Source organism: Chionomys nivalis, chromosome 21 (assembly GCF_950005125.1).
Source record: "Chionomys nivalis chromosome 21, mChiNiv1.1, whole genome shotgun sequence".
Lineage (NCBI taxonomy): Eukaryota > Metazoa > Chordata > Mammalia > Rodentia > Cricetidae > Chionomys > Chionomys nivalis.
This window is the reverse complement of record NC_080106.1, coordinates 50,325,422-50,339,680: the sequence shown is the minus strand read 5'-3', so window position 1 is coordinate 50,339,680 and position 14,259 is coordinate 50,325,422. Positions and strand designations below refer to the sequence as shown.

The 14,259-nt window shown below is 41.8% G+C and overlaps 1 pseudogene; it reads left to right on the top strand.

Annotated features, from left to right (window-relative positions):
* Positions 1 to 1,430: 1,430 nt before the first annotated feature.
* Positions 1,431 to 4,270, top strand: LOC130863392 (SH2B adapter protein 1-like; annotated as a pseudogene).
* The last annotated feature ends 9,989 nt before the right edge of the window (positions 4,271 to 14,259 follow it).

The following is a 14,259-nucleotide window of genomic DNA, read 5'->3' as shown; positions in this document are numbered from 1 at the left end:
TGTTACAAAGATCCTTGTTCTATTTTCAACCTTACTTAATTGTTTTTATTCTTTCATTCCTTTGAATACTTTTGTGGACATACTAACATTGTATGATATTCATAATCAACCCTTACTACTTGATGTTGTATTTTTCCTCCAACTTTTATCTATTGCTTTGGTCTTCTTTTCACAAAACTTCTTAGAAGAAATGGCATTGTCTTCTACATCTTCCACGCCATTCCCCTCTCCTTGCTTTAATAAATGTTTTTTTGATGACTGCTTTCCTGTTTAGTTCACAGACTACTTCAGTTCAACATTATTTCTTTATATGATGTCATCCAATGAACCTGCCTTCAGTTAGTGCTCTGACACAGCCCTACCCAATCCTCTTCTTTGAGGTCCAGACTTTGTACTCTCAAACTGTCCATTTGACATGTTAGACTTACAGGGCTTCTATTAATTACTTTCCTGTTGCTGTGATTAAATACTCTGACCAAAGCAACTTAGAAGAAAGGGATTACTTTGGCTCACAGTTTGAGAATACAGTCCAACAAAGCAGGGAAAATCATGTGGCAGGAGCTTGGTGCATTGGTCAAGTTGGTTCTGGGATCAAGAAGAATAAGATGATAAATGTTTGTGTTCATCTGGCTTTCTACTGTTTATGTAGTCCATGATTCAAGCCCAGGGAATAGTGTCTCTAATTTTTAAGGTGTGTTGCCACACAATTATCCTAATCAAGACATCCCTCACAGGCATGCCCAGAGGCCTTTCTCTTAGGTAATTCTAGCTCTTGCCATGTTGATGATCAAAATCACTCATCACAGGGTCTATCAAAGAACTCATGATATTCTCCTGGCCTGTATTTACTTTCTGCATAGTGTCTCCATCTTAGCAAAAGGCAACATCATGCCCAATATTCCACACAATTTCATTATCTTTGCCCTTTTCTTTTTCAGGCACCTCATATTCCATTTCATCAGTAAGTTCTATTTGATCTACTTTTAGGACACACCTTAAACTGAAGCATAAGTCATGAAGCTGATAACAGAATTATTAACAGGTGGAAGGCAGAGTATGTGAGGAAACTTAGCAAAGGTGGAGCTTCAGGGAGAAACAGAAATAATGAACTAAGAAATTAAGAGAATGACTGCATGCTAAATTTATGATTTCCATTCTCTTCACCGATGTTGGTTTTTTAGTGATTGGTTGTGGAAAGAAATCACAAATTACATTTGTAATTGTGAAATTAGCATTTAGTCCTGAGGCCAGGAATTCATTAGTTAGATGTTTCACATTGGGCCTTTTTTCTAATTTTTGTTTACTTATTTACATTTCGAAAAGCATTTTGTAAGAATATAACATACAAATAAGTAGGCAGCAGAGAATTGATGGTGGTGCCCTGAAATTTGAAAGAGAAAATAGTACATAAATGCAATGATGCCTTAGGGATGGACAGCATTCAGATAACTAGTTTCCAAGATATTCCAACCAGACAGGTAAAGAATAAGAATTCAAAGTACAAATTAGCAAGCTCCACCATCTTAGCCTTCATCAACCTAAACATACACACACCCAATATTGTTTTTTTTTTTTTGTTTTTTTTTTTTTTTTTTTTGCATGGCAGTAGCATACCTATAGAGAAGAGAAACATTTCCCAGGGATTACAGAGGAAACTTGTTCATGAAAAAGCTACTTGAGGCAAGGCAAAAGTGGAAGCACAAACAAGCGCGTGCAAACTCACAATAAATAAGCAAAATTGACCAAAGCAACCTGTCAGCAGATCAAAAGCATGATAACTAATGATGCACACTCCTGGCCAATCACAACACACCAGGAGCAACCGCCACTTTCAAAAGGACCAACCAAAAACGTTCCTGTGGCAGCTTAACTTCCCTACCCTCCTTCCAAAAAACACCCCTGACCTTCCACAATAAAGAGCTTCTGTATTACAATCTCTCGGAGTCTTTGTCATTGCCTCTGTGTCTTCTCACCTCCTGCCCCCTGGGAAATGGGGATCATACAACAGACAGGCAGTAACAAGCCCGCAACTGCCACTCAACATGAACCTTTACCTTTTGCTTGTGTTTTCGTCCTTCTTACCCTCTTTTGGGCATTTTTCTTTCTTGCTTGCTTCCCCCAGCTGCTGTCCCCATTTGACTCTTGGCTGGCATCTTGAGTTCACCCCCTCTGGCTGTTTTTGGTGAGTTGGCCGCTGTTTTCATTTTCTAAGCCCTTGGTGAGTTGGAGCTTTCTTTCCTATTCCTACATTTTCTTTGCTTTCCCTTGTTTTCTTCCTGGTTAGGAACTCTTCATCATGACACGGTTTGTCCTGGTACCTCCACATCAGGACAGACCATCCAGGAGATAGTGCCTGGAGACACTGTGTGAGCGTACAAACCATTTGAGTCCCTCACTATCATCCGCGAACACTACTTTCCCTTCTGTCCTTGTCCTTGTGCAGCCTGAGAGCAACTGATGACTTGCCCGGGACCACTCTCTGGGATTGTCTGAAGGCCCTCTTGCTTTATAGGGAGTCCTTTCTGCACTTCGGAGTGTACACTTTTGGACTTCTCCTAGCCTCTCTTCTCAACTAATGTGGTTATGTGACCACCTGCTAAAGGCTATTGGGGTGTTAGGCCGCCTCTTAATTCATGGAAAGGCTGTTCAACTGTGGTGGGATTCCCTTTCCCTTCCCAGACTGGAACATTCTCCTCAGATGGCCGCTAATTCCACTAGCTTGATCCTGGAGGTGAGAGCAGGGATGGAGATGCAATTGTTGCCGCTTACCCAGTGTCCTCTCACCACTTTGTTGCCCCTCCTCACAGGATCCTACTGGAGCCCGTCAGCATTGGCGCCCCTTCCCCAGAGGACGGGGCTTTCCCTTCTCCGCTAGCGCTGCCATCACCCCATCTCCAAATTTGGCAAGAGTTCTCTGAGTCCCATACAAGGACTGCTGCCCTGGATCTTGCCCGCCGTTTTCACCTCTTATCTAGCCTCCTACTCATAACATACAGAGCCTGGAGCAGAAGCTGCCTTTTCTTACCATTTTGCTGAGCTCTTCCTGCCGCACTTCGAAGCTGAGGTGGCCCTAGCCTCTGGCTCACTCTCCCCAACTGTCTTGACCCCATTGTGCCCTGGTGTGAAGATTGCACCAGCACATGACTTGTCCCTTGGCAGGTGCAGGGTGGACAGGCCCCTGGCTGTGTTGGGTCCATCTCTATCTTCTGAGGATTTAGTTGCCCCCCTTCCTTCCTCAGTCTCTTCCTCCTCTACATCATCCTTAAAAATCAAAGCATGAGAAATGCTTTTCCTTCTGTTCAGTGGGTCGCTCAATCAGAGATTCTGTAGGAGGTACCCTGCAGTGGTGAGAGACTGGTGACACTCCCTCCCCTACCTGGGCCTCTGAAGACCACACCAGGCCCTCCAGTCCGAGGTGGAAACAGCAACTCCGACTCCTCTGGTGATGCTTGACTACTTGGTGGGGGATTGGCTTGTGATGGAACATACCCTGGGGATAGATAAACCCACCTGAGAGTTCCATGACCCTTCCCCTGGCTCCTGGGTCCTCCTTCCTCACAAAGGATAACACAGACAGCCTGGAGTTGCTCTGCCTGAATCATTCAGAGAGTCTGCCCAGCCAGGATCTGCTGCTGGGACCCAGCAAAAGTAATGATCACCTGTCGCAGGGGACTTATGGGGGCCTTTTTATCCGCATTATTCTCCCATAGGTCTGCCTCCATTGCTGCCTCCCACCTTGACTCAATGGAATCTCTCCCTCCAGAGTTGCTCCCCTGCATTCTCATTGAGAAGAGAACCCCAGTAGGGACAGTTCATCCCCTCTCAACGCCCTACCCTGCCCTGGATGCTCCAGAAGCAACCACAGGATCATTCCTATTCCAGGAGGAGTCATAGAGTGTTGAGGGGGATTAGCCCCTCTCAGGACATCCTTGGTTCCATGGCCTGCTTTCTCAACTCAAAGCTGCCCAATTAGTGCTGGAAGGAGGCTCCCATGGAATCATCCTTGTACATCACAGTGAGACAAGATGTGGTGAATATGTCCTCACTCTCAACTTCCAGGGCAAGGTGAAACACCTGCATTTGTCACTGAATGAGGAGGGTCAGTGCCAGTTCACATCTGTGGTTCCAGTTCATTTTCTTTATGCTTGAGCACTTCCAGGTGCCTCCCATCCCTGTGGAGTCTGGAGGCTCCAGTGATGTTGTCCTTGTCAGCTTCTGCTTCTGGTGCTTAGTATACTCCCTGACCCAGGAGCTACAGTTAAAGATATAGACTGTAGAGACATTGTCATAAGCAAAACCAGGAAAAACAACAAACCACTCAGAGAAGAAGTCTATTTTAAAACAATTTCTAGGTCCAGTATGGATAATCATTTCCCTCAGTACAGATGACTTTCTGCCACCCCACCCTTTTAAAGTTACAGATAAAATATTATGCCACACCATCAAAAAAAAAATGCCATCCCCCAGACCACTATAGCCTTTACAGATGCCAATAAAACTAATTTGGAGTTAATAATAATGGAAGTTAATTATATGGAAAGGGCCTATACCCAACCAAATCCTGGATCAGTACAACTAGGGGAGTTATTGGTGGTCCTTAAGGTATTAGAAATGACCTAATCAGAGCCTGTAAATATTTTCTCAGATAACCGCTATGCCACACAAGCATGCAAAATACTATCTTTCGCAAAGTTCCAAAAGGATTCTCTCTCCAAAAGTATGCAAACTCTTTAGACTTTTACAGTCCAGAGGACACCCCTGGCACATATCCCACATCAGGTCTCATATGAGGCTGCAAAGAATGTTAACAACAGGCAACCACAGAGTAGACCACCTGATTATGACTATGACAGTGTCCTTGGCTTTGCTAGAACAGACTAGGCTCCTCCATCAGAAATATCACTTGTCCCTTCAAAGTTTGCACAAGTTTTTACCTGGTTTACCCTTGTCCAGCTGTAAACATTTAATCAGAACCCTATGTAACTTAACTCACCAGGAGTCGAATAATTGGATTTGTCTACCACATTCTTTGGCCAAGTATGGGATCACATAAAATCCCTGCTAAACCCTTCTAAACTTGCTGCATGGTGCCTTATGGGAGGGGTGGTGGTGGCTCTAATATTTCTGCTTAAGTGTCTCCTACAGCTAAGATCTTGACAGCAGTAGGTGAACAAGGCAACACTCCAAGTGTAAATGGCTATGGAGCACAGGGACCAAAACCTCCAAAAGAAACAGTCCCTGTTTGGTTAGTGCAAATACAGGAAGTTGTTTAAATTTCTAGTTCTCCAAAAAGTCTCCCCTTGCTTCTGATTTCTTGAGACCTTCTGGGGACCCAACCTTTTGAGTACTAGTAGTCAAAGATGGGTAAGAGCCTGTCCAACAAGCCAAACTGAGACAGGCACAACCCGAAATGCTGGGGGTTTCCTGAGGTGGGGTTATAAAAATCTATAACTCCTACTAGCTAACCCAAGAAAAAATAAAATAAAAAGGGTGAGATGAGGCAGGGCAATAGCACAAGAACAAACTCACAATAAATGAGCAGAATTGGTCAAAACAACCTGTCAGTGGACCAAAAGCATGGTAACTAATGATACATACTCACATCCAGCTATAACATACATCTCAATATGTACTTCAGAGTTACTGATCACAAATTATAGGGAAATATTCTTATAAATGTCACCCAGATGTGGCTAGTCACCTGCTGATTTTTGTACCTGTTTTTATTAGAGGTCTTAGAGAGATAAATAAAAAAGAAAATGTTGGGATTTCTTTTGAAAATCAAATAATTGACTTTAAAATAATTTATTTCAATTTTCCAAACTTCATTTATAGACAAATAATATAAAATTACCAAAAACTAAAGATATAATTGCAAACGATGAAATATTGGTGAGTTGGTAAAATCTATGGTTGCTAAAGCAGCTATTTAAGTAGTTGAGGAGACAATCAGACTAGAGAAAATATTTCTAGGAAGTGTTTAATCAAAATGACTTGATGCATTATAAATACGCCTTGGATACTTCTTGAATTATAATCTGTGCCTAAGTGTTCCTCTGCCTGCCTTTCTACTTAACTGACTGATACCGTATTTGTGACTTAGTTTGTCCTATGGAATATGAAGAGACAAGTCTTTTTTGTTAGTGTTGCCATGATCCAGGAAGCCAAGACTGAGGTTTCCTGATATACCCAGGTCACTAAACAAATAAGAGATGGAGGAGAGACCATCTAGTTAGGTTAATCCATTGTGAATATGTAATGGAGACAAGCAGGAAACATTTGGTTGAAGTTGTTACCCAACTTAGGTGTAACTTAGGTTAGCTTGTGTCCAACAACCCTGACTCAGCCAATAAGGTAGTTAAAAGGAGCCAAATTAACAGAGAAGAGCAGAAAAAGATGATCTGTTTAATGTAGTCACACTAAAAAGAGGGATAAAGTGATTCCAGGGTTCACTCAAATCTGTTTTCAAGGTTCCTAACGTTATAATAGAATTTAAATAGAAAGTAGAAAACGTGCATAGATAAACAACCTGGCAGGTGTGGTCCCTCCCCACCAGTCTCAGCTCCTGGGCTGTCCTGCCATCTTGGTCTCTGTTGCAGGGTCAGCTGACAGGTCTTTTTCCAGGAAACAAATTTCTGTTTGGATGTCTCCAGGCATTTCATTTCTTCTCCCAGCAGATTTAACAGGAACTTCTTGTGGCCCATCTTTAAATAGTCTGACAGTCAAAAAGGAAATACGAGGGTCTCCTTAGAACATATCTATCCCAGACAGGCAAGTTGATTGTTAAGTAATTGATATTTTAGAATCATTCATTATTAAAGTAAAACCATGAGCCAAAATAAACTCTGCAAACTTTTAGTTGCTTCTCTTAGGTGTATTGAAACAGTAACAGAAAGTTGTAGTGACAGACACAATACTTAACCACACACACACACACACACACACACACACGGGGTGTAATGATTTGTTTTGTCTCTTTAAGAGACAAGCCATGCCTGCTCCCTCCCCTGTCTGCTGAAGCAGGCAGATCTTCTTTCCTGCTTGCAGCCTGAGTCTCTTCCTCTCCCTCTCAAAGAGGCAGCTTCTGTCTCTCCCTTCTCTCTCTCTCTCTCTCTCTCTCTCTCTCTCTCTCTCTCTCTCTCTCTGTGTGTGTGTGTGTGTCTTTCTCCTCTCTCTGCTGTTCTCCTTCTCCCCCTTCCTTCCCATACTCCCATAACTCACTAAATAAATATCCAACCTCACTCTGCATGGCATGCCTATCCATCTGTCTCTTGCCTGCGGCTGCCACATGACTTGCTGCTGGGGACCAGCCTTCTGAGACCTGCAGCATGGTCTTGTGCACTGTCCCTGACTGGGACTCATGGCCCACTGCCTGCTATAGCCACTGGGGATGTGCAGCATTTTTTAATGGGGGAGGGAAAAATGAATATGGGAGAGGAAGTAGTTAGAAAGAGAAGTTAATCAGTAAGATTGGGAGATGTATAAGAGAGTAATGGAGGGATGAATATGGTCATATTGCATTGTATATGTGTTTGAAAAAGTCAGAAAGAAAAAAAAAGAGAGTTTACATTTCCACGGGTCTTCCTACAACTTAACCATATAGGGAAAACTTTCTTAATTTTTCCACTGTCACTAGTTTATTTTTGGAAGTCTACAGTAATCTATCTGTAGTCTATGATAAATATAAAAGAAATACAACTAATTGGTAAGTGTGGTATTATCTGTGGTAAGTTTTAGATGTGTGCAAGTAAATTAGATTTTTATCTTAATGAAGTTCACAAAATTTGACTTATTTGCATAAACAATGTGTGAAACTGGAGCAATTAAATTCATCTTTTAGCCAAAGATAATGACTAAAAACTAAGAAGAAAAAAATAAAACAGAAGAAAAGAAAATGCAGGATTCTCCAAAGAATAACAGGTTGTTCCAGAAGCATTGGGTTGGGGATATTTTGACCAAATAAATTTGTAATAGAAACTGCTAATTTTCTCAAAAGTTCATATGCCTTCTGCATGTAATCATGGGCCTTATACTAAATTTTTACTGAATTGAAAAGATTACCAAAAAAAAAAGCCCTATTGTATTTTCTCATGTGTCTTTTTCAAAAAATTTGCTCTAACTCACACGATGCTACTGTCTTTCACAAACTGGTAGCCTGGTTGCAAAACTTTGTGAGCTGTTTTTGGAGGAAATTATCCCAGATGCCTATACCATTGTCTAATACACAGCCCAATGCCAGGATACATCCACGCGGACTGTTCGGCACTTTCAACAAGTGCACAAAAAGCAGTGAGCTCGAAGGGAAGTCCTGCTTCCACAATCACAGCCTCCGCCTGCCAACTTGCTGTCCCTCTGATTTCTCACGCTTTTTTCATTAGCTCAAGCTGTTTTTCAAAGAAGTCACACAAATATAGACCATAGCTCGAGAGAGGAGATGAAATACTTGAAAATACTTCATACGTGAGATTTTCCACCTTCCACTAAATACAACTCTACAGTGCCGCTCTACTTGATTGTCCCCCCACCCCCACTGTTTGTGCCTTTTTAAAAAAAGAAATTAATAATCTTTTCTCATTTTACATACCAATCCCAGTTTCTTCTCTCTCTCTTCTTCCCACTTCCCTTCACTCCTCCCTCTCACCTTCCACCCCTCTCCTCATCCACTCTACTCCTCAGAGAGAGTAAGGCTTCCTTCTCATAGGGAGTCAACAAAGTCTGGCATATCACTTTGAGGCAAGATCAAGGCCCTCCCTCCTCTATCTAGGCTGTGCAAGGTATCCTTCCAAAGAGAATGGGCTCCAAAAAGCCAGTTCAAGCAGTAGAGATAAATCCTGGTGCCATTGACAGTGACCCCCTCAGACTGCCCCAGCCACACAACTGTCATACACATTTAGAGGGCCTAGTTTGGTCCTATGCAGGTTCCCCAGCTGTCAGTCAGAGTCAGTGAGCTCCCATTAGCTCAGGTCAGCTGTTTCTGTGGGTATCCCCTTCATGGTCTTGACATCTTTGAAAGGATGGTGGAAGGGGAGGAAGAGAGGAAAAGGGGAAGAAGGAGGACAACATGCGGTAATGGGATGGCCGAGATGGGGCAAGGATAGAGGGTGAGAGCAAGGAAGAAGATATCTTGATAGAGGAAACTATTATAGAGCTAGCAAGAAATTTGGCACTAGGGAAAATTTCCAGGAATCCACAAGGGTGAGCCTAACTAATATCCTAAGCAATAATGGAGAGGGTGCCTGAACTGGACTTTCCCTGTAGTCAGACTGATGACTCTCTTACTTGTCATCATAGAACTTTCATCCAGCAACTGATGGAAGTAGATGCAGAGATTCACAGCTATCTCTGGGCCAAACTACCAGAGTCTGACCAGGAGAGAGGGAGGAGCGATAATACAGATCCTCTTCTTGGCATCTCCAGTACAATGTGTGTCTCTGGCTCCCACACCTGCCAGCTGAGGCTACTAGAAGGGGTGTGGTTATAAAGTAAGCTAGTTTCAGCTGACTCCCTCTTTTTCACACTCACTGACCACAGTCACCATTGAATAAGTCCCATCTCTTCCACATGGGAAGACAGATAGGCTACCATCATATTGGTTTGACCTTGCTTAGGGCAGGGTCTCTGTAGACACCCCATGCCCAACCATGCTTTTCTTTTTCTAGACAAATAGTCTGTATCCTTTACTGTTCTTCACCTGGCAGGGCTCCAAATCATTTCACATTTTCAGACTCTCTTTTGAAATTTACTTCTTAAATTGTGGTCTATAACTTTATTTGGACACACACACACAAAGAGAGGGGAGAGGGCAAGAGCAAAATACACAATGACCAAAAATTAATTGACAGTCAAAATTGTAATGGATCCAAGGTATTTCTGGAATAGCCCATTTAATTTGCTTTCTATTACCACACTACAGTCTTGAGTCTGAAGCCACAACAAGGCACTTTATAGTGTGCACATCACTATGCAATGCAAGGCTAATAAATTCTGCTTGCACCGCTTGGGCTCAGAATGGAAAGTATTGTATGTTATGAGTAACAATGGTTTTAATGTACACAAATTTTTCTACTCTTAAAAAGTATAATTGTTTAGTTCTAAAACAGAGACTACATGTATTTCTATTATCATTCTTGTCACAGAAGTATTAAATTAATATATTTTGGATTGTATTAGAGGGTTTCTTTTATTTCACTTTTTAAAATTAATTTATTCTCCCATATTTACATATCAAATCAGAGGAGTTCCCCTTCCTGCTCTCCTCCCAGTCTGCCACCCCATCCACCCCTTCTCCAGTTCCTTTTAGAAAAGGGCAGGCCTCCCAGGGATATCAACCAAACATGACATATCAAGTCACAATAAGACTAGGTCACCTCCCCTCATATTAAGAATGAACAAGGCAACCCAGTAGGAGGAAAAGATACCCCAAGGCATGCAAAAGAGTCAGAGACAGCCCTGGCTCCCACTGTTAGAATTCCATAAGAACACCAAGCTACACATCCATAACATATATGCAGAGGGCCTAGGTCAGTCTCCTGCAGTCTCCATGACTGTTGGTTCAGTCTCAGTGAGCCCCTACAAGTTCAGGTTTATTGTTTCTGTGGGTTTTCTTGTGGTGTCCTTGACTGTTCTGTCTCCTACAATCTTTCCTCCTCCTCTTCTTCTTCTTCTGCAGGATTCACCAAGCTACACCTAATGGTATATTCAACTTATTATTATGAAAATTTGCTTTCTTCTTTATTAGGTACATACCAAAGAACTATTTTAAACCAATTGTTATTATTTCTTAATAGTTAAGATTTCATTTGGATACCTATTTTAGGTATTTAAGATCAAATAAAAATTTCTTGACTAGAAAAAGAATGAGAATCTGTTCTCTAGAATATAATGAGGGTTGTACTAGCTCCCTTAAAATAGAAGTCTGTTGGTTCCTCTTAAGGTCTGTTCTACAAAATCACAGAGAAGAGCAGACACGTTCACTTTAGTAGGTATTTGGGGGTATATGAGTGTGGTAGTTTGAATGTAACTGGCCCCCATAAGCTCACAGGGAGAGGCACTTTTAGAAGGTGTGGCCTTGCTGGAGTAGATGCGGCCTTCTTGAAGGAAGTGTTTCACTGGAGGGCTTTGAGGTCTCTTTTGCTTAAGCTTCAGTGTCGTAGTCTACTTCCTGCTGCCTTCTGATAAAGATGTTGTCAGCACCATGTCTGCCTGTCTGCTGCCATGCTCCCTACCATGATGGTAATGGACTAATTATCTGAAATGTGAACTGCCACTTACAGTGGCAATTAAATGTTTTCCTTTAGAAGAGTTGCAGTAGCCATGATGTCTTTTCATAGCAATAAAAATCCCTAACTGAGACAATGAGCAACTACACCACATCATTCATATAGTAGTGCTATTAACAAGAATATTGCCTAAGTCTTATTCATACATGTGGCTATAGTCCTCATCTGTTCCCAAGTATTACTTTGTGTTTAGAACCTAAGTTCAAGTATGAGTTAAGTAAGACTAAAATTCACTTTGTTAATGAATGAAGATGTCAAAGAAGCATTACAGGTGGTGATAATGTCCTTCTGTTCATCATAATTTCAAGACAAGTTTTAGATATTTTGACTTTCATGGGATCAGTTAGAAGGTGTCCTAGTTAAGGTTCTATTGCTGTGATAAAATATTATGACCAAAAGCAACTTGGTGAAGAAAGGTTTTATTTCATCTTACAATGCCTCAAGTCCCCCTCATTATTGAAAGAAGTTATAGCAGGAACTTGAAACAGAAGTGTGGAGCTAGAAACTGAAGCAGAGGCTGTGGAGGAGTATTGCTTACTGTCTTGCTCCCCATGGCTTGTTCTTTATATACGGCACTCAAAAAAATGACATACAGAATACTTACAGGTATTCTAATAGAAGCACTATTTTTCTCAAATGAGGTTCCTCTAGCTTGTGTCAAGATGCCAAAAACAAACCAGGATAGATGGTTGAGGGGAGAGCTCACCCCACTACTGAAGTATCATTGTGTCCTTCATCAAATCCCTTGGATAAGACACAAAGACTTTCATCTGCTCGGTTTCTTTCCATGAAGGAAGACTCAGAAAGGACTGTGAAGGTCTCTTTCCTGGACCCTGCCTAAGCTCAGGAGCCCCTTATGGCAGGAGACACACGGGCACAAAAGCATCACCATCCACCACTCAGATACAGATGCAATTTTACTCTAAAAATACTCCGCACCATCAGTTCTCAGTAAGACGTGTAGATTTTGACTGTGATATTGTAAACATGACAGTCCCCTTAATGTGAGCTGAATTAATTGATTTATTAGGAACAAAATAGCTATGTGGGCTGGACTAAATTGGCTTATTAAGGATTCAGTTCCACTAATTGCTTGCATAGTGGCCAAAGGAACAAAGGGAGGAGTGAAGAAAGCAAGGCAAATGCCTGTCAGAGGGATTCATGCTCACAATCTCCAGACAGGGAGTCTCTCTCTCTCTCTCTCTCTCTCTCTCTCTCTCTCTCTCTCTCTCTCTCTCTCTCTCTCTCTCTCTCTCTCTCTCTCTCAGAGAGGCTTGGACAAGGCTTCCAGACTTTCACCAGGAAGCAGTGATCCAAATTCCATGTTAGCTCAAAGAAAGGCTCCCAACATGTCAGAGCTAGAGCCTGCTGGCCTGTTCTGCTTGCAGATATCTATCTAGACACAAATGCTGAGGGTGAGGGTTGGGGAGGACAACTTTTATCAGGGATACTGGGTTCCCTGACAGGAAGAGAACTTGGTTCTGAGCTGAGAGAAATCAAGAAGTAGAAGAGGATTGTCCACAGTGAGGGCTGGTTCCCTGGAACAGCAAAGGAGTTGTTAAGGAAATTTTGCATTGCTTGCTCTTCTCTGCAACTGCAGGAGGCAGGCATTCCTAGAGGGAAACAAGTTTGTTTAAAGACTACCTTGAAGAAGAAAGAGAAAGTCCCTGTCTGACCACTCTATTTGGGTGTTCCTGGGACCAAATACCTGTTACAAAAGAACAAGGAGGGCTCAGTGAAATAAGTAGAAAGTTGTGTACCAGACAAGGTATTCCTCTGTTGAAGTAATTCTTTCCTCTTCTCTGGAAGGGACAGCTCTTGCAGCTAGTTAGCTTCTAAAATAAGAGGAAAGATCTGTCATCAAGAAGGGTTAGTGTCGGTACAAGACAAAAAGAAGGCTGTAAGAGCAAGGGGCAGCTTCATATAAGTCTCTGTCACAAGGCCAACAAGAGGACATCATAACATATTTATCCATTTTTTTTTTACTTTTTATCATTTTTATTGAGCTATATTTTTCTCTGCTCCCTTCCCTTTCTCTTCCTTTCCCTTATCTCCTCTCCCATGGTCACCATGCTCCCAATTTACTCAGGAGATATTGTCTTTTTCTACTTCCCATGTAGATTAGATCCATATATGTCTCTCTATATGTCTCTCTTGAGGTCTTCTTTGTTCTCTAGGTTCTCTGGGATTGTGAATTGTAGGCTAGTTTGGTTTTTCTTTTTGTTTTTTTGCTTTATGTCTAAAAGGCACTTATGAGTGAGTACATATGATAATTGTCTTTCTGGGTCTAGAACATCTCACTCAGTATGATGTTTTCTAGATCCATCCATTTGCCCACAAATTCAAAATGTCATTATTTTTTTCTGCTGTGTAGTACTCCATTGTGTAAATTACTATATTTTTCTTATCCATTCTTTGGTCTTGGGGCATTTAGGTTGTTTCCAGGTTCTAGTGTTGACAAACAATGCTACAATAAACATAGGTGAGCACATGTCCTTGTAGTATGATTAAGTGTCCTTTGGGTATAAACCCAAAAGAAACCTCCAGTATGAAGAGCCTAAATGTCTAGCAGAAGCTACTGATTTCTTTTAATGCTTAAGTGTGATGTAATATGAAGATCTTTGTAGATGTGAATGAACAACAAGGACAAGACCTAGTAAGAGATGGAATGGGGAACCTAGCCAGTTGTCTATTCACTCTCTACTCAACCCATCTGTTGTAGAATTTCTTCCTCCGGGGTGAGAGGGCAGACTACTCTGGAAGGGCTACCTGAAATTTCCTCTGGTCACTGGCACATAGAAAGCTGTGGAAATTTAGGGTAGTATTTCTAGACAGCAGGGCTGTTGGCAAAAGAGATTCTGGTTTCTCTGATCCCTGTTAGGGAAGAGGGATTCTTGTGTCCATGGCTTGCCTCTTAAAAAGAGAAAAAGTAAAAGAAAATAGGCCAAATAGGCCAGGGAATGATCAGAGACAAATAATT